The 21,780-nt window shown below is 46.1% G+C and overlaps 1 protein-coding gene across 2 annotated transcripts in view; it reads right to left on the reverse strand.

Moving 5' to 3' along the window:
• mwh (multiple wing hairs) overlaps positions 1-21,780 on the reverse strand; it is an 86,925-nt gene that overhangs the window by 29,267 nt on the left and 35,878 nt on the right. The gene's annotated exons all lie outside the window — the stretch shown is intronic.

Here is a 21,780-nt window from a genome sequence, read left to right on the forward strand (position 1 = left end):
TGATACAGCGATGTTGTAAAGCGAAATGGCTTAATAATCAGCTGGTGTCAGCGTGAGGGATGAGGAAGGATTGGACGCCTTGCTGGAGGGGACCGACTCACACTGAGTGTGTTCTCATAACAAGCTCGGTGGGGGAACAGAAGAAAGAGCAACACAAGGATTCTGACCTCAGAAATGCTACCTCATTCAACTGGAAAAAGGCGCGCAGGTATAGAGAAACAACTCCTAAGTATATCCTTAGCTTGCAGCTTATTCATTTATAGATGTATAGCAGATAGATCTATCCTATCTACATCTACTCTAATACACGACCTCGTATATATTGGTCTGGCTAAAGAGACGCTAAATCTGGGTCGGTAAGGTGACGCTTTTCGTGTGGTTCTTGGGAATTTACCTGTAAGTAAATACCTGGACCATGACCAGTATTTAGAGCAAAGGATATATATATATATATATATATATATATATATATATATATATATATATATATATATATATATATATATATATACATATAAGATTTGGGGGTTGCCTATATTGTAAGGAATGTAATGATATTAATTGGTATATTTTTATTTGTATTATATTTTACCTTCATCCTAGTTGTGCAGAGCATGAGAGCGGGTTTGTTATCAAAAGGCAGGAGAATCATTATCTGTGCCGTCAATGTGAGGGAATTAAAGATGAAACTATTGTAAACAGTAAGGCAAGTAAAGGGGTATACTCAAGGAAGGATATTAAGGAAAACATTTAGGTAACCCTAACCCTTTTGAACACGATGGATACAGCTCTTGAGGACGACGGTACGATGTTTGAGTGTGACCCATAACTTGACCTTTGATGGCCATCATACCCATTTTAGAAGCTGAGTATTCCTATGTATATGTTCTAAGGCATCCATGTCTTATATAGCCATCTGCAGCAAGCTAAAATAGCCTAACAAACCCCCGGTAACTCTCCCAACACGAGGTTGTTGAGGCATCCGTGATTGTAGAAAGTATGGAGGGGAGACTATTATAAACGCTAAGCCTACGGGTAATTGTCGCATCCCCCGTGTTGTGATCCGGTGCTCTCAATATTATAAAGGCCCGCATCCTCTTCATGAGGCATAGAAAACGAATGAGAGGAAGGGAATACTGCTACTACAGCTATTATTATTATTATTATTATTATTATTATTATTATTATTATTAATCATTATTTTTTTCTTTCTTTCATACTTGTTCGCCGTTTATCGCGCTATCGAGGTAGCGCCAGAAACAGAAGGAAGATTATTTGCTCATCCATTCTCTAGCTGTTATTATTATTATTATTATTATTATTATTATTTATTATCATTGTCACTATAATTATCTTCATTATTATAATATTTCATTATCATTTAGTGTATTATTATTATCATATTATTATTATTATATTATTATTATTATTATATTATTATTATAATATTATTATTTTATTATTATTATTATTGTCATTTATGATGGTGATGGTTACGTTCTGAAAGGCATACCGGCAAAGATAAAAATTTGCTGAATAATTGTATTGATTGAAGTAAATTCCACTGAAAATTGTCCTGCTTTAATGATGTGAGTGAGGAGGGAGCGTATCGTGAGTGTACACTGCACTTCCTCCCTTCATAAATAGCGATGGTACAAGTTGGTTATTTGGGCTTTAAGCTTGTCGAATGCGAGGGTCATCAACATATTATGAACCACCATTTTGAAAACTTGGCAGACGCTCTACAGGTGTTCGAGATCATTCTACATCTCCTCACTCTCTTTCGCTGTTGGATGATTCGCCGATGTGTATTAGTTTACCGGGGTCTCCACGCCTGCCGATGTCGGGATCGGCAACTTCCTCTTCTGCACGATCGGTAGCGGCACTCATCACCACCCCCCCAACCCCCCATCGCCGGCGCACCGAACCTGTTCCCTTTCGATGAATGGTACCGGAAGTGGTCGCTCATTATCGTAGCAGCTAAACTCGTTTTCATTACGATAATTTGCCTAATGTATCGTTCCAGTAACCCAGCCAATGTTCATAGCTCAGATTTACACATTCATTCCGCCACTACAACTGGTAATATGTGGGTCGAGACATTTCCTATCCACCATGTGTTATGACTATCTATTTTGTTTTTAATATTTATTCATAACTAGGTTGATAGATATAATGTTAGATTTATCTCCGACATGTGAGGGTGTATGCCTGGGGTTCGAACCAGTGGGGCTCTGAGTAGGGGTTGAGGCCTGCAGAGACGCATCCCACTACCTAGGCGTAACCTTCCAAACTTGATCAGTAGTGAGGTTTCCTGCCTAACTTCTCGTTGTACTGGGGGTTGGGGGTTGGATATCTCTCTGATAGTCTCTTACTTTTGCAGAAGCATAAAATATGGCTGATTTGTGATGCGTGATATTATAACTGTTCTCACGTGCTGTCTGTGCGTTGCCCAGATCTTTAGATCCACACCCACGTCCCAAAGTTTCAGTGTGGAGACCAGCCATACGAGGATTGACCGTTATGATACACCTACAACATTCCTCGCACCGCCAAGTTGTGGAATCCTACTTCATGAACCTTCCCTCACATAGTAGCTTTTCAACTTTTAAAACTTGGATCTCCAGACACGTAAGGAACTCAAATTAATCTCTTCCAAGACTTTGTAAACCAACACTGCTAAATTCGCCATCACTATCGAGGTCATTATCACAATTATGCGGATCATCATCATCATCATCATCATCATCATCTGTATCATCATCATCATCATCACTATCGTTTTTTGTCATATTCCCCTCAGGTACCTGTTGGGTTTACATGATATGGAAGTGTTCCAAAGAAGGAAGGTGTGTGTTTGTGTGGTGACTCGTTCATCCTCTGTGTTTACTCTGGTGACACACTTGACGCCTCTTGTAAACCGTGAGTGTATATCGAGAGTGTCAACACTGAGCCGGTCGCACCGGAGAGTGGTTTGTGAGTGTGTGTGTGTGTGTGTGTGTGTGTCGTTGGTTTAGAATCGCCTCACATGAGTTCGAAGCCATTACATAGGTTCGAAGCCATCACTGTCTTTCTTGCTTATTTAGGACTCTTGATTAATGAGGATAAGATTGATGGGTGAGAATAATTACTTTGAAAATGGTAAGATAAATAAACGTATCCATGATTGTGATACCTACTTACACCGACAATTGTAATTCGTTCTGTAAAGTTAGTTTAGAAAATGTGTTGCCGTCTTGCATCTCATTCATGCAGCAGGTTACAAACACTGGGGGTTGAATCCTCCTCACTGGCTTTCCATTTGCATAGTGACTTTGGGTTTACAGGTATCACCTTAGTGTTGTTTGTCTAGGAGGCAAACCATACGGTTAGCACAGCATGAGCTGGGCCATAGCACTACACGGGAGGGCTTGTGTGGGGGAGATGACCTCGTCTGGTGGGAGATGACCTCATCTGCACACCACAGGAGTGGCATACAGTAAACCCTGAGCTGACCATGAACACATTCCGTCGTATATGTAGATGTTAATGACAATTGGAGGAGTGATAATGTAATCATTTAATCAGGGAAAAGGTAATCGGTAACGTAGGAGTGTAATTTACGTCTTGCTCGTGTGGTAAGGACGTCTCCGTATGCAGTAAATGATGGGGATGTTATTTACTTCAGTGAGAACTTCATGGTGAGGTGACAGCAACTGTAGGATCGCAGAGGGAGCTGCGCCATGGCCTCCACAGCTAAGGACTTGTGTATCTTATCTCCACTCATGTGTTTCCATGCGGTACCTCATCCTTGACTTCACCTCCCTCCTCCCACAAGTAGAGCTCCCTCCTCCCACCTCCACCCACAGCCTCAGCTCCCTTCATCCACCTTTCCCACAAAGACCTCAGCCGATAACTAACCCTCCCTAGCGAGCAGAGACCCGCCCATCCATCCAGCCCTTATTATCCATCAACTCCAGACCATCCATTCAACTCTGATCCCCACTCGACCCAAGCCACTATTACCTACCTGAAGACCTTCATCCGTCATAATTTACCCGTTTATGGTCAGGTCAGAGGTCGTCATACCCAGGGGGTCGTCGTGTCGTGTTTAAGGATCGTGCTCAGTGTTCGTCCTGTCGTGCTCAAGGGCGCAGTCTGAACTTATTTGAACGGCTGACGGAACAGGTTTTTGGAGGGGGGTTGCAAGGTGTACCGGTTGACGCTGTTAGCTCACGGACACATGGCCACTGTCAGCTCACGGACACATGGCCACTGTCAGCGGACAGACACATTGGTCACTGTCAGCTGACGGACACATGGTCACTCTCAGCTGACGGACACATGGCCACTGTTAGCTGACGGAAACATGGTCACTGTCAGCTGACTGAAGCATAGCTACAGTTTAGATTACTTCGTGTGTACGTCATGATGATAGTTTTGCTTAACCACTGGTCATGAGACTGGTCGTTCTGATGACCTCATTTCTGCCTAATCATGAGGCTGAGCGTTTGTTTACCTTCTTGTCGTATGAGTGGCTGCTTGGATGAACTACTTCCGCCCCATCGAGCAGAAACGATCACACATCTCACCCCCGCCCAGGACAACTTACAGTGTGTGCCGAGTGAGAGAGAGAGAGAGAGAGAGAGAGAGAGAGAGAGAGAGAGAGAGAGAGAGAGAGAGAGAGAGAGAGAGAGAGACTACTTTACGAGATTTTGCCAAGAGAGAGGTGTTGTTATATGTGTGAGATAGAGATATTGTATGTTTGTGGACTGAAAGCCAGCAGCCCTCGAGTGGGTCAGGCAGAGAGAGAGAGAGAGAGAGAGAGAGAGAGAGAGAGAGAGAGAGAGAGAGAGAGAGAGAGAGAGAGAGAGAGAGAGAATCAGTCGTCACACACACACACATCCTGGTTTTATATACCTCCATGATTAACTAAAAAGAGAGAAAATGCAAAGAGAAAACCTGGAGTTGGTCTGTGTTTTTAAGGCCGTGCAGATGTGAACATCTGCTGGCAAGCCAACTTGTTAACACATGTTGTCTGGGAAAACCTATAGGATGGTATATGATGGTTGTGATGATGATGGCGACGTGTTATGTGATGGAAAGACATGTGTGGGTGATGTGCATGATGGCATATGTGAGAGCAGGACTTGCGGTGCAAGTGTGAATGACATGTGATAAGGGGCGTGTATGGTAACTCATGCGGGAGTCTTTATGTGATGGAAATGTGAATGATGATATACTTTAGGACTGTCTATATGGCATGTGAGAGTAGGTGTGTGATAGAAGAATGCGGTAGACGTGTGAATGATGGCATACGAGAGCAGGGCATGTGACGGAAGTGTGGATGACGGCACCATATGTGGGAGCAGCTCGTGTGATAGGTGTGTAAATAATGAGATATGTGAAAGCAGGTTGTTTCAGGTGGCAGGTCACAGCGGGTCACAGAGTATGAAGGAAGAGGTAGTCAGAGGTGTTGATTCACTATGACGAACGAGTGAAAGTTGGTGGCTCTTGCCGTACCAACTTGTCTGTAGGTGGCAGAGCATGTAATGATCCCCATTCAAATTAGTCAGTGGCTGGAACATTGGCCAGTGACTGGAAACACAGTGAAGTTAAGAAGCTTCGAGGCTGCGCTGCCATCAGTAGCTGGGGAATTATGGACTTGTTTAGAATGAGAAGGTCCTCTCCGAGACCATACACGTATCCGATGATGCACCTGTGTTTGTCAACATTGTTGTCAAACGCATGATTGACGGTATGACGGAGGATGAGTGGGAGGATCGGGTCTTAACCCGATGTTGGTTGAGTCTTGTGATGGAAGACTGATCGACTGATGCAACTCCGATGGAGAGGGTGGAAGGAGAGAAGCGTGAGGGAGGAGTAGAGAGGGAGAGTCAGGGTGGAGGAGAGGAGTGGTAAGGGTGTTGCAAGGAACCTCTGTTGTGTCTTTTGGTGAAAAGGCTTTGTGGTCAGTCGCCAGCACATAGTGTTGGCTGGAGAGATGGGTTTCCCAAGTAAAGGCGTGGAACTGGGAGAGACTTGGGGTGAGGAAGGTAGAAGGCACTGACCTACACGGTACAGGGAAGATAGTGGCCCAGACGGTACAGTGGACATACTGGTTAAGGGTACAAAGTACCACGGGGTAACTACGGTACATATCGACAGTAGGGAGACACCTCAGGTCATTGTGAAGTGGAAGTTATGAGGGAGAGGGGTGTCTCAGTGGCTGAGACTGTACGATGTATCCGCTGCTGTAGTGGGGGGGGGGGGTTAATACAGCGCGTTGGTTCGTCACGCTGATGCTTACGCTGTAATCAAACATGCAGCTCACTGTCTGTCACACCCGCGCATGGATTTATAAAGGAATGAAAGTGACGTGATGTCTGGATGAGCAGGTAGCACACTGTAAACTCTCTCTCTCTCTCTCTCTCTCTCTCTCTCTCTCTCTCTCTCTCTCTCTCTCTCTCTCTCTCTCTAAGGGTCGCACTGTGTCGTGCTCAAAGGTCGCACCATCGCGTTCATGGGTCGTACCGTCGTGCTCAAGAGCCGTACCGTCGTGCTCAAGTGGTCAAGCACAACGATAAACGTGACCACATCCGGAACTCACACCCACACATTACTGGAACGGTCTTCAATTTTGGACATGATTCTCACAGTCTTTTAAACTAATATGTTTTTTTTCTCACGTATTATTGGAACGTCCAGCTGTTTTGTGCACAACTCTCACAGTGTTTTCTGAAATATTATGAGTAACGCTGTTATATGGTATAGTACTGGAAGGACCTGAATTGTTGGGTACGCTTCTCAAAGCCTTATAAAGGAGATGCTTATTTTCTCACTTTATTATTGGAATGTTCTTTGATTTAGATACGTCTCGTATAGCCATCTAAACACTGTGGTTTCTCCTCGTATCATAATGGAATGTCATCGATGTGGGACACTTTTCTCAAACGCTTCTAAAACAATTCCTGCTACTGGAAAGTTATGGATTTGTTACGTGACTTCTTACAATCTCTGAAAGCCTTCTCTTCCCACGCAGTATTGGAACGATAAGGAATTTTTGCAAGACTTTCGTCATTGAAAGTGCTACCCCGGTCACCCACACAGTACTGGAACACTATAATTCGCATGGGACTCGCATAATCTTCTGGCATTATACTCTCGTCACCCATAAATGGAACAAGAAAAAAATCGTGGCAGGTGAGAAGATTTGAATAGTTTGATTTAAGTATTCGTCACTTAAAGTAAATCACATAGAATTTACGTAAGATTTATTACATGTGGATTTACACACACACACACACACACACACACACACAGATGCCTCCGTGGTGCAGTGGTTAGCGTTCTGACTCCCGGTTTTCAGAGGCCCGGGTTTCTCTTGACTGCTTCCCAAGCTACGTAGCGAGGTTTAGGGTCAGTAGACATGAGTAAGTATTTCTTGTACGAATAATTGGTACCTACTGAATGGTTTCTGCTGCAGCAGGTCACACACTTACTGCATACCGCCTCAACGATCATACTTACCTGCAAAACAAGGGAATAAAAGATCATTAGATAACTGGTAAATGTCAGGTAATTAAACGCACTTAAACAACGGGAAGCAGTCACAAAAAACATGATATTAGAGTTCTGTTCTTGTTATTCAGTTATGAATCGTGTGTTTGTGCGTCGTCATTATGTTAGCATAAGACCTGGATTGGAAGTTCAGGGAGAGAGAGAGGATGGGAGAGGGACGAGCTAACAAGGAAGATAATGGATGTGTGTGTGTGTGTGTGTGTGTGTGTGTGTGTGTGTGTGTGGAGAGCACATAGGGCCTAGCGACACACCATATTCATATAAGGTTGGTGGGGGAGGGGAGGGGGAGAGAGTTTCAGGTCTATACTACACCGACGTATTGTGTACTTATACGTGTAGGTCATTGGCGTTGTAACGAGCACCCCTCTCTCTCTCTCTCTCTCTCTCTCTCTCTCTCTCTCTCTCTCTCTCTCTCTCTCTCTCTCTCTCTCCCAGCGAGGGGTACGGACCATCACGTCAGTCTTGCGACACGTGCGCCTCGCTGTGCTGGGCGTGAAATGCGCCTCGCCTCGGTCGGCCAGCCAGACTTTCAGAGATGCGTATTAGCCACGGTAGCAGATGGCGGCTGTGGCCAACGGTGCCTTGAGCTAAGACTCCCAAGGAGTTCCTGCAGCGTTCAGGAAGCCAGCCACGTCCACTAGGTGGGGTAGGGTGGGGGCTGTAGCTCGAGGGGTGTGGTGATGCGTGTGTCTGTGTGTGTGAGGTGAGTGCAGGACGATTTAGAGGTGTCACAACTGCAGACGAGAAGGTGTGACTCGTACATGTCTGGGGAGTATGATTTCATTTGGACGTACGTCTGGTGTGGCGATGTTTAAGACTATGTTGGGAAGTCGGTCACACGTATATGTATATATTCATGGATCTGTATATCTGGTGAAGCCCTCAGTCCCCGAACGAGGCCAGGCCGTCCATGAAAGATACAAGGAAACAGAAGAGAAATAGATAAAAAGGAAGAAAGAAAGAAAGAAAGAAAAAGAAAGAAAGGGGGGAGGAATCCCTTCATTCGCTTCTTCCTCTGGCAATATATTATTTTTTTTTTCCTCATTACTTTACAAATATAATAGGCAGAAGAATGATTGGAGAAAACATACGAAATGTTCTTTGTTAGAAATATGTTGCCATCGTCGGGTTGTCTGACACACACACACACACACACACACACACCAGCGATGTCTTCATTACCGATGAATTATACATTTCGTCGTTGATCGGGTTTAACTTGCGTGATTTGTCTGTTTTCTGGAAGGTCTTGCAGACGTATTTTGCTCGGTAATCATTTATTTTACCGACAGAACAAAGTCTCGGCAGCTGGAGAAACATGCCACAGCCTCCCTCATGGTAGGTTCCTGAGTGAGGTAACGTAAAGGGGAAAATTGAAATCGTGGTGTAATAAAGAAGTCTTTGTTATCTAATGATCCCAGACCTGAGGCAGACAATGGCCGGTCCGCTCCGCTGGGGTTTATGCTTCAGATGCTTTGCTGCGGTTCGATACAGTGTCGTTCATTGTCTCTGATTCCGGGACCTAGTTCTATGCCACAGCATCCAGGAGATTTACTCCTCCTTTGTGATGTCTTGAGTGTTGATCATGTAATGTTTCTGCTCGGTTGTGGTGACGGTGTGTGGTAGTCCTGGTTGGTGATAAGTAGCGACGCGACATGTTTTGAGGGTTTGATCATACGGGTTCATAAGATTCGAAGTCAGTCTTCATTTGATGCTTTCGAGCTCGCCCGCACTGATTCGGGCAGTGTCGAAATCATTTCTGCCGTAGACAGCTTCATCTCGGAACGTATTATATAATAAGGCAGCGTAGTTATCACAGACCAGACCAAGGGCCAGTCATAAAAAAGAACCTTGAGAAAGTACGTATTGTGTGAGGCGTGGTTGATGGGGTCCGAATGCCATTGTTCTGATGATCTATAGGGGGGGGGGGGTAAGTTTGAAGGACCTTCGTCTGTTGTAGGAACTTGGTTTTCGCTTGACCGTCTCCGTCTTGAACCCCCCCACCCCTTTATACAGAAGGGTAGTAGGGGGGAATATAGTGACTAAAGATTGTACTCCGTCGACGGCGTGAGTCGCTTGTTACAAGTCTGAGCATTATTGGCAGACCAGGACTTCCTGAGCAGGAGTAGTGTTACCCTGGCAATAACCAGAACACATCATCCAATATCGCCTACATCACGTCTCATAAATGATACAGAAGATATTGCCTTTCAGTCTGGCAGTCCCCACATACCCAAGTCGAACCTCAGCCTAAATAACTCATAATAACTCGCTCAAGACGAGCAATGAGGCGCTCCCCAGCCTCACACATGAGCAAGGCGGCTGCACGGCCCTATAATACTCTCGTCGGACCGTATCGATGTCCATCATCCAACAGCAAAAAATAAACTACACTTAAACAAAGCCCCAGATCTGACCACCCCTTCCCCACTGCACCGACCAACGCCACCTCCTCCCTAGCGGCAGATACCATAACTTCATGAAACAACAGCAGGGGCGTGTTCAGCATACGGCCTTGGGCGGGAATGTTCGCCACCAAGTGGCGGGAATTTAAAACAACTGAATCCCCTGCTCGAATATGTAAACATGCTTTCAGTGAATATACGTATGTATGTGTAATGGCGTACTCCTCGAGCCAGCGATTGTAGCACTTTAAATTCCACATCTTATATATGTATAATGTATATAGGGCTCGCCAGTGTCCTGACCCTTCACTCGGTCTGTTATATACCAAGTTATATAGCCACTCGGTCAGCTATATACCAAGTTATATACCATGGGTCATATTCTCTTCCTTCTGACCGACTCGAAGGAACTTTTCTATCTATCACTTATATCTGTCCGGCCTCATACGTGCCTCATGTGTAGCCAGCATATAGTCCTGGTCTTATATCGTGAACGGGAGTTTGGCCATGAGGGGGTCGGTGTGAGGGGTGTGGTACACATGCTCAGGCCGGGGTGGATGCAGGGTGTGCCTCCGTCCTCTCCAAGGTAAATGGTGGATGATCGATGAAGAGGTTGACGTAGGTGTGTGTGTGTGTGGGGCTCCACCAACACTCGTGTCTCCCACCAACACTTCCTTACTTCACCAACATTTACGTCTTTCACCAACACTTTTTTTTCTTTCACCAACGCTTACGTCTCTCACCATCAATTACTTCCATCACCATCACTTACTTGCCTCACCATCACTCACTTGCCTCACCATCACTTACTTGCCTCACCATCACTTACTTGCCTCACCATCACTTACTTGCCTCACCATCACTTACTTGCCTCACGAACTCGTCTTCTCCATCCCTGACCGTCTTTGTTGCTTCACCAATAAACTTTATACCCCATCTCGCTCACCAAGCAAGACCCGTTCACCTCTCAAATTCCTCTCCAAGTTTAACGAGATAATCGCCTCCTCTTTGACCCATCAGCAGCTGGGTGTCGGCCACGTTGACCGCGGAAGTAGAACTCCCGTTTCTTTTTCCCATAGTTAATTCGTTCAACAATTACCAGTTGAGCGCAACGAAAACCTCCGGGAACAATGGCCGTGTTAAGTGTGGGCCAGACCTCGGTGTCTCGGTTATAACATACTTGATTTTAAGGAGGTTCCTGGGCGGCTGTGTTGGACGAGCCAGTGGCCGCTCCCATGGCGGATTAATCCGCTTGCATGATGGGATTTTGTGCGTTGGATTAATCCCTAGGAAATACCCCCCCCCCCCCCGAGATATGCTTAAAAATTTTTTGATTAACAAAGTTATATATATGAGGGTTGACTCTCTCTCTCTCTCTCTCTCTCTCTCTCTCTCTCTCTCTCTCTCTCTCTCTCTCTCTCTCTCTCTCTCTCTCTCTCTCTCCAGGTAGAAGTGTGGGTCTAATCAAATATTTGTACATTATAACTTGATCTTAAAGCCTCCATAACCTACAAAATACACGGATACTTAATTGGCTTTTGGTTCTTGTGGTTTGTGTCATGAGCAACACTGTGGATAACAATGGAGTACCAGTGCAGGTGGGCGCTGGATAATTACAGGTGTACATGCACTGCTGGAACACAGGTTGAGGGTGAATATATAGAGTTACAGAGGAAGCAGTTGAATCGTGCGATGCTCACACTGCACCGAGGGTTTTTCTTGTCCATTGTTTGGAGTGTATTGAGCCGAAGATAAAGACATACTTGCATACTTATTGCGTAGGGGTCCTTTTTCTGTGTCTTCTATATGTTTTGAACTCACTGTTCTGTTCGTCAGTAAGTCATATATTATACCTCATCAGGTAAATATCGTTCTGATATATAAGTGAAGACGCGTGAAAAAAAAAATGGATTCAACTTGTAAAGTGAATTTGTTTTTCCCATTCCCTCTGTTTAGAAAGTATTTTTGGATACGTGTTTTTGATGTACTTATTTTGACATAAGTTTTATTCAGAAATAAGTATATAACAGTAGTACGAGCATTGCATATTATGAAAATTTATATAGTCTTAAGATGTAAGTTGACTGACTTTAATGATGTCCTTCAACGAACGGGGTACAGCAGTGATGGTATACGTAAGGTAAGGTCCCAGACATGGGGGAAATATCGTGATATACTGAGTGTCAGTATATGTAGAGGTATACTGATTGTCAGTATATGTAGAGGTATACTGATTGTCAGTATATGTAGAGGTATACTGATTGTCAGTATATGTAGAGGTATACTGATTGTCAGTATGTCAGAAGAGAGAAGATAAGAATACAGACAAGTCAGTAAGTGTGACGACTGCAGTGGGTTTCTTGTGTCACCGTAACGGTCCTTTGTTACGAATAATTGCGTCACTAACTACTCGTGGTGATTAGCGCTTCACTGGGTCGTTTGGGATCAACGGGTCATGTGCCTGTTAACATGCCTCTTCCTTACCTGTTCTCTGCCATGGAGAAATTAACTACTTGTTTGATTCCATGACTCTAGCTTCATGTGGTTAGTGAGCACACACACACACACACACACACACACACACACACACACACACACACACACACACAGGCCTTCAGAGTGTAGTGGTTAGCGTTACTGACCATGTGTCAGCACGGGCTAGCCCAGAGTCGGGCCCGCATGAGTTCGAGTCTTGGGTACAGTAGTCGATCCACACCAGACCCAGGTGTTTATCCTCCAATGGGAGTAGTAAGGACATGGCACATATATACAAGGTTAAGTGACGGGGCAACACAAGTGTACAACTCTCTCCCCGTAACGCACACACAGGCGGTAATCACACCAGCAAGGGTCTGAGGGAACCGCAAACTACAGGTTAGGGTGATTAAGGTCCAAGGTGATGTCACATGACCTTATCAACAAGAGTCGTCTCCCCCCGGGAGCCGTTACTGTACCCCGGGGGAGACATCCTGCCCAGCCGGAAGGAACGGGATCGGGGTGACCCACAGGTCTCCGGAAGAAAACGGGATTGGGGAGCAAATGCTTTCTTCCGGAAGAAAACTGGATGAAGGAATCACCGTTTTCCCTAAAAAAAAAAAAAAAAAACTTTTTCATTCCGGAAGAAAATGGGATGGGGAACCTCAGTTTTCTTATCTACCCCCCTCCTCGTTTTCGTTATCTGGACTCATACTGAGGAGACGTCCACCTGGGCCATGGCAGTTCTGGCTGCGCTGAACCCGTGTAGAACATGTGGTGTACATAGTCAACACAGGAGGCGCTGCTGCCCTTGGCCCAGTTCCTGCGTGGAGAGTTGATGTCTTGTGGCGACGAACCGTGATGACATTGAGCATATATCGCACCACAAATATGGCTCAGCTTTCCCAGGCCCGCCAGCCGATGGCATCTCGCTGACCAGCGTTATGGTCGAGTATCTTAGATAGACAGTATATGAGAGTATCTCAGATATACACTATACATGTCTCAGATATGTCATATTGTGGAAGCATAGGTACATACTGTATCAGATTGTCTTAAGAGGTATATAATGTTCATATTGTCAGAGAAATATTACTGTACTGTAATGGATTAGAAATATACTGTATTACAATGTCTTAGATACATTGCCTGCAAGTGCTTTTCTAATGTCATATTGAGCATGAGACGGGCGGAAACAGACGAAGACTTCGACATGATTGTATAAGATATTCATTATTCATGTGGTTGGGTTAATATGTCGTTTTTCCCAACCTTGCCTGGGGTCCAGCGCCACATCAATCGTATGTACTATAGTTGAACTCATCAAAGATTGAGTTCTCTCTTTCCCCTTGCGTTCAACTCGGTCCTGATGCAATCTTCATCACGTACTCGTGTTCTCCACTGTGTTCTGTTCGTTCATTTATTTTCATATGGTTCTTATTGTAATGTGTCTCTGTAGAGTTGTCTTCCTATCATTGCTTCCCCTCATGTCCTGTGCTTGTTTGCTTGCTTCCTCAAGTGTTGATTGCTTACACATTTATTCTACTCATCATCCCTTGCCTCATTTCATAATGAATTCTGTTATTCCCATTGTCTTTCGTGTATTAACCTTCTTAACCTTCGTCTATGTTTTTCCCATGTTCCATCCTTCTATTCTTTTCATTCTTATGTTTCCTGTCTTATTCTTGAGCAGGTATTCAGCGATTTCTCTCCTTGTTGTAGAAGCGAAGGTATTTGATGATTACCTGTTGACTATGATTATCATTAATGATTATACCATAATGTCCGGTGTTGGTTCAATGGTTAGCGATATTCGTGATCTCACAAGACCCACGGAACTGAGACTGAGCTAAAGTGATTAACCATTTCGTGATGAAGTGGCTCCTAACGGGTTCTCCCAGCCTCCTGCCTACTGGAAAGTTGTTATTGATATTACATATATGTTGAATGTACATGATAATGGACCGGACCTATTGTGAGAGTATTATTATTATTATTATTAATTATTATTGTTATTATTATTATTATTATTATTATTATTATTATTACCCCAGAAGCTTATAAGACTTATGTGAGACGAGAAAGACTGTAGTACCCCTTTCCATCCAGGGACCACAATACAAGGTCGCTTGTGTTGGAACCACTCACGGGCGGAGTCCGGTAACAATAGTTGATGAATCGCAGGTGAACGGCTTGACGATAAAGACAGAAATGTAGTCAGAGAATACTGAAGTAAGACCAGGCGATGTTATCTCACTCGTGGGGGGACTTGGCCAGGCGTCTGTATGTGTCGGGGGTGATGACTGTCTGTATCTGTCTCCGTCTGTGTCGCCTCATCCGTCTTGTGAGCTTTCTGAGGCAAGCACAGGTTGGGGTGATCCCGTTCTACGAACAGAAGAAGAAATCATGTTAGATCCCTAGGGGGATAAAGAAACGTGTCGAACCTCTTTCTCCAAGCAAGGAGAGGAAAAAAAAAATTGTTAGAGGAAAAAACTGGTTGCAGAACCCGCTATTCTGACCTGAAATATTCACTTGAGGCAAAAAACATGTCAAGGCATCTCACTCAACTCGTACTGTGTGTGCCAGAGAGTCAAAAATCTCGCGTGGGAATTGGGGATTTTGGTCGTTGTCTGCAAGACACGAAGGAAAGCTTGCAGCTCCTCTGGGTTTCTTGGAGTTCGAGATTTGTCGATGCGTCTGGCTGATCTATCATCAAGCCGGTGGAGATTGGTGGTCTACGGCTCAGCTCCAGCCATGTGTGGCCTTTGAGTGAACTGGACACAAAAGAAGAATCTCCTCTCGAATTAAAGATTACTTTGTTGAGTCTTCGTTCAGCTTTCATATCCAAAGACTCATCAAGTTTATGGTGTACCCGCCTTGCTTCCACAATGAGGAACAGTTAGGTGTTGGGTTTTATGAGTCCTGTCTCATCTCGGTCCAGAGGGCTGTTCAGTAACTGCGTTCTTCTTGTCGACCACATAGCTTTCATATCCAAAAGTTAACGGATTATTGAGGTTGTCTTTGTTTCAGCTATTTAGCTTTCATTCTTACAAGCTAAGGGATGAGTAGCGTCCTAGTTTCAGCTATTTTGGTTTTGATACTTCGAAGATGACGGGAGAGTCAGGTCTTTGTCATTGGCTGATTGTTTCTTTCTTCTTTTAAGTGCAGTTCAAAGACTGCTTGGTTGTGGTGGTAGACAAGTGCCTTATCCGAAGGCCTGTGGATGTGTGGCCTCGTGTTAGTCCATCAGTCTTGGGGGATTGTAACCTTTTTTCCTGCAAATAGTAAGAAAAGCTAGTAAGATTTGCGGTTGGGTTTGATCCCCAGGCAGCCCAACCTAGCAAGACTACAGTCACTGCTCATCTAGACCTTATATGGAAGTTCGGGAAGAAACTACTGCACCATCCCCGCCACCGTCACCTCACACCACCAGATATCCCTCTTCCCTTGAGCTGCAGTTCGGCACCACAACTACAATGAGCCCAAGAACGACATGAACAGCCCCATTTGTACCATTGTGGACCCCAGTGTCTTTGTATCGATCGTCTGTTCAACATCCTCTTCTCCCTGTCTGTGTTCTGTAGCTTTCTATGTAAAGTTAATGTCGATAGTTCAGCAAATCGTGAATTATTATTATTATTATTATTATTATTATTATTATTGATGTTGTGTTTAGTTATATAATTGTAGTAGTAGTTGTTTAAGTACATACTGGCCACAGCATCCTTAACTACCAAGTCATATGACTGACCATTTTCATTATAGAAATTAAGTGTGTGGATATATATATATATATATATATATATATATATATATATATATATATATATATATATATACTTTAACTTCAAGGGTTTTGCAAAGAGGCGAAGAAACCGGCCAGCATGCAACACGCTTTGTCTAGAAACCGCAGTTATCCTCCAGTGTCTCGTGATGTCATGTTTTCTGATACCCAGGTATTGCAAGACAAAAAAAGAATTGATAATACTTGGGGGGGGGGGGGGGGAAGCAAAGAGAAAACGAGATTCGTAAGTACTGCTTATATAGGCAAGCCATGAAGACGCGGTGGGGGTGGGTGGCTTAAAGTGCTGGAAGTTGCTTGTCCACAAAGCAGCCATAAAAGCGAGAACACTGGACGGTAATGTGGGTAAACTCGACCATACGTGACTCTCTCTCAAATCACCTGACGGATGGGTAAGTCACTTTCTTGCTCTCTATTGAATCATCTTGTCCAATTTGAATGTTAATGGCAGGTTAGACTCTAGCCGAGCCAGCGATGGCAACATAGCATCTGGTGTCTTGCTGTGACAGTGCTGTGTTAATCTGACTGAGCCAGCCATGGTAACACAGCTTCTGGTGCTATGCTGTGCAATATTCTACGTTGCTTTAGCCTAGCCAGCAATCGCATTATTTTTAGGATGCTGTGTTACCCTAACCAAGCCAGTCGTGGTAACATAGCGTCTAGTTTCTTGCTGTGGGATATGCCTGTGGTTCTCCAGCCGAGCTAGCTATGATGATGGAGCATTCCTTGGCTGTGGTGTAGCGCTTTGTTGCTCGTTACGGTATGATTGTTGGATTATTGCCACAAAAAGGACAGAAGGGCGCTTCCTCCGTACTGTAACTGACAAAAAAAGGTACTTAAGAGGATATGCTCTCTCTCTCTCTCTCTCTCTCTCTCTCTCTCTCTCTCTCTCTCTCTCTCTCTCTCTCTCTCTCTCTCTCTCTCTCTCTCTCAAAACGAGTTTGTATATCTCATATCAGTTTTTTTTTTTTTGCTCAAGTTTTTCTTTCGCAAGCAACCAGGGAAAAAAAGAAAACATGTTCGTGACCCAATTTGTTGGGGAGGCGCTGCTTTCTCCCCAGCACCGGGGAACTACTGAACCCTTTCTCCCCAGCACCGGGGAGCTACTGAACCCTTTCTCCCCAGCACCGGGGAGCTACTGAACCCTTTCTCCCCAGCACCGGGGAGCTACTGAACCCTTTCTCCCCAGCACCGGGGAGCTACTGAACCCTTTCTCCCCAGCACCGGGGAGCTACTGAACCCTTTCTCCCCAGCACCGGGGAGCTACTGAACCCTTTCTCCCCAGCACCGGGGAGCTACTGAACCCTTTCTCCCCAGCACCGGGGAGCTACTGAACCCTTTCTCCCCAGCACCGGGGAGCTACTGAACCCTTTCTCCCCAGCACCGGGGAGCTACTGAACCCTTTCTCCCCAGCACCGGGGAGCTACTGAACCCTTTCTCCCCAGCACCGGGGAGCTACTGAACCCTTTCTCCCCAGCACCGGGGAGCTACTGAACCCTTTCTCCCCAGCACCGGGGAGCTACTGAACCCTTTCTCCCCAGCACCGGGGAGCTACTGAACCCTTTCTCCCCAGCACCGGGGAGCTACTGAACCCTTTCTCCCCAGCACCGGGGAGCTACTGAACCCTTTCTCCCCAGCACCGGGGAGCTACTGAACCCTTTCTCCCCAGCACCGGGGAGCTACTGAACCCTTTCTCCCCAGCACCGGGGAGCTACTGAACCCTTTCTCCCCAGCACCGGGGAGCTACTGAACCCTTTCTCCCCAGCACCGGGGAGCTACTGAACCCTTTCTCCCCAGCACCGGGGAGCTACTGAACCCTTTCTCCCCAGCACCGGGGAGCTACTGAACCCTTTCTCCCCAGCACCGGGGAGCTACTGAACCCTTTCTCCCCAGCACCGGGGAGCTACTGAACCCTTTCTCCCCAGCACCGGGGAGCTACTGAACCCTTTCTCCCCAGCACCGGGGAGCTACTGAACCCTTTCTTCCCAGCACCGGGGAGCTACTGAACCCTTTCTCCCCAGCACCGGGGAGCTACTGAACCCTTTCTCCCCAGCACCGGGGAGCTACTGAACCCTTTCTCCCCAGCACCGGGGAGCTACTGAACCCTTTCTCCCCAACACCGGGGAGCTACTGAACCCTTTCTCCCCAGCACCGGGGAGCTACTGAACCCTTTCTCCCCAACACCGGGGAGCTACTGAACCCTTTCTCCCCAGCACCGGGGAGCTACTGAACCCTTTCTCCCCAGCACCGGGGAGCTACTGAACCCTTTCTCCCCAACACCGGGGAGCTACTGAACCCTTTCTCCCCAGCACCGGGGAGCTACTGAACCCTTTCTCCCCAACACCGGGGAGCTACTGAACCCTTTCTCCCCAATACTGGGAAGCTATTGAACCCTTTCTCCCCAACGCTGGGGTGCTATTGGACCTTAAGTCTAAGACTTACAAACTTCTTTCACAACCAGTGAAAGAAGAAAAAAAGGTTTACTTGTGTCTGTGAACAATACAGAGGAATGATAGAATCTATAAACGTACACAAAACACACACACACACACACACACACAAGGAGAACAATACGTTGGTTGAGTGGTAACGTGGCCCGGGTAGGTGTGTGTGAGTGAAAGCTACCTACACAGAGGCAGATCTGCGTAAGGCCTGAGTGGCACATCCCACACACAGGGTTGCCCCAGGGGGTGAAGGGGGCGTTGGTAAGGGTTGCCAGGACTTAACGTCATGGGTGCGTCGGTCGCTGAAGGTGGATGTGACTTGAGTGTGAGGGGTGGATGGGGTTGAATATGAAGGGTGCGTTACTGGTACTGGATAGAATCAAGTGTAAACGTGTGCGTTTCGTATTTGCCTATAGGGTAAGCAGCCCTCCCGACGTAATAACCCACACAGCAATTGAAGGCTCGTTTGGTCCAGTACCATATGTATAAAAGGCCTCCTGTAATTACTTGACCAAATGGCCCTTCATTGTTTATCAAGTCTATAAGGGGAGAAGGTATTCTTGGAGGTAACTCTCCTTCGTGTGTCAGTTAGACACACCCTGTTCTCTCGTGATGTTGACATTCTTCGTGGCTTCCCAGAGAGAGAGAGAGAGAGAGAGAGAGAGAGAGAGACTCCATGCGACTGAGCCACCCTCCGTGTATACTGTATTAGCCAACAATTAGGTGTAGTTAGGTACACCACGAGTATACGACAGCTGTCGGGTGGACACAGAGCACCAGATGGAACGTTGTGGGAGACAGATTACCGCTTCTACGGGCCATTTTGGGAGACTGCACACACTCTAGATACTAGAGTATGAAGAGCAACGCACCCAGAATCTGCTCGCCTGCACGGGCCCTCCGTGGTGTAGTTGCTTATTGAGTCAACATTGGGCCCGCATGGGTTCGAATCCTGGACGCGGCATTGGGCTTATACCCAAACCATAACACGCAGTTAGTAATCACTTGTACTGATGCTTCCTATTGTTGTGGAGGAGGAGGAGGGAATATGGGGTAAGCGGAGAGGCAAGACGAATGTGTGTATATTATAAGATTTCTATAAGACGGAGTAAGTGGTTATATATGATCGTTATAGTGAGTCTTGGGTGGAGTCAGTTATACATAGGCGTTGTCTGGAGGAAGATTAAGTGAGGGGATTATTAGTCGTTCTGAATATTTTGCCTCTTTAAAGAACACGAGTCTCATGGTTCTCGTAATAGGTTGTGTGGGTTTGATCGTTAGCACAAGTCCCCGGGGCTTCATTATGAGGCTCTGAATAACCAATAACATGAGAGAGAGAGAGAGAGAGAGAGAGAGAGAGAGAGAGAGAGAGAGAGAGAGAGAGAGAGAGAGAGAGAGAGAGAGAGTGAAGGCGCACCTTAGTTAAGCTGTATTTAATCACATTGCCAAGGTAACGCGGAAGAAAGCTGCAGGTTGTACACCAGCCCCACCTGGCGTGTGGGGGGGAAAGCGAGGCCAGTGTTCTCGTCGTACACATGATGACAGTAATGGAGTATCGTTCCCCTAGCTACCTTCTTCCACCGTCAGGTTCCCAGAGACCTGGCGAAGACCAGTGTGTCTGTGGGAGGGGGATTGCGGGGCTCCTGACGGAAGCGGCGCCCTTTCCCTATGACCTTCCGTCAGGCCGATTGCCACCGTACGACCTCCAAGGGCGTCCCATCCATCTCCTCCGCTGCAGTCACTGACCTGTAGCCCCGACCTCAGCGACATGCACACGACTCTGGGTCGTCCCAGACTCACCCCACGGCTGGCCCACGCCTCTGCCCACCACACAGTAGTGGCTGCTCGTACAAGGTGCTGAGATCGACACACGAGATCATTCTTAGCTCCGTTTAAACCACCTTTTAGGGCGGCTTGTAATCACACCTCCAGCTCTCTCTCTCTCTCTCTCTCTCTCTCTCTCTCTCTCTCTCTCTCTCTCTCTCTCTCTCTCTCTCTCCAGCCATCACCTGCACCTCATCCGAATGTGAAATACAACTTCAGTACGAGAACGCGATGATGCAACACGAGGAAGGCATGTTGTCCCTAGCGGTTGTATGTAACGGAGTTGTGAGGTGGTGAGGGAGGGAGGGAGGTGGGTTGATCTTTCAACAACACCCCCCCCCCCCCCCACTCCTGACCTCTGACCCCCCTCCTCCCCTTCCCCACTATGTTGCATTACGTGATGACCGAATCATACGTGGTAAAGGTCGCGTGTCCACACTTTCTGTTCCCAGCACAGCTCTCTCTCTCTCTCTCTCTCTCTCTCTCTCTCTCTCTCTCTCTCTCTCTCTCTCTCTCTCTCTCTCTCCAGAAAACGTTAAATATCTTGTCATTAAAATAGATTAAAGAATTGTTCGTAAATGACTTGTGGTTCGCTTCCTATCACACTCGTCTTGTGTTTGAGTCCCATGACGGTTTGAGGCCGTCGTAACATTATGTATATATAAGAACAATATACATTTTTTTTTCTCCAAGGTCGTTCTAGATTCACAGAGTTGGTAGATATCTTATTATTATACAGTAATGATTACCCCAGGACGTACTCGTGTGAAGAACTCCTGCTGTTACCGAGGACCTTTCAAAAGGTCCTAGCAGACTTTTTTTCTGTTAATTTAGAGAGTAATACTATAGGAGGGGAGGATTCCCCGTCTCCTCCCAGCGGACGTAGGTGTGCCGTACACTTTCTCCCCTCACCCCAGGGAGAAATGATGTCTATAGAAGATAACGACTCAGGATGTTCCACGAGTAGTGATGATATTTGGAGAAGGAGCCTTGTTGGTCCGCTCGTCGATACATAAGCTTAATTCATAATGGTTTTTGGGAGAATTGTGGGCCATATGTAGCACAGGTAGTATTCATTGATGTGGTACACCTCTCTCTCTCTCTCTCTCTCTCTCTCTCTCTCTCTCTCTCTCTCTCTCTCATTGCAGTACAATCACTACACATATGTTATCTTGCCCTCAATATGTCCACAGTGTCCAGTATAACAGAATTACTTCGACCTTAACTCCTCAACATATCTTCCCTCCGGCCCTAGCTGTATGCATCACAA

The sequence above is a fragment of the Panulirus ornatus genome, chromosome 51, assembly GCF_036320965.1.
Source record: "Panulirus ornatus isolate Po-2019 chromosome 51, ASM3632096v1, whole genome shotgun sequence".
NCBI lineage: Eukaryota > Metazoa > Arthropoda > Malacostraca > Decapoda > Palinuridae > Panulirus > Panulirus ornatus.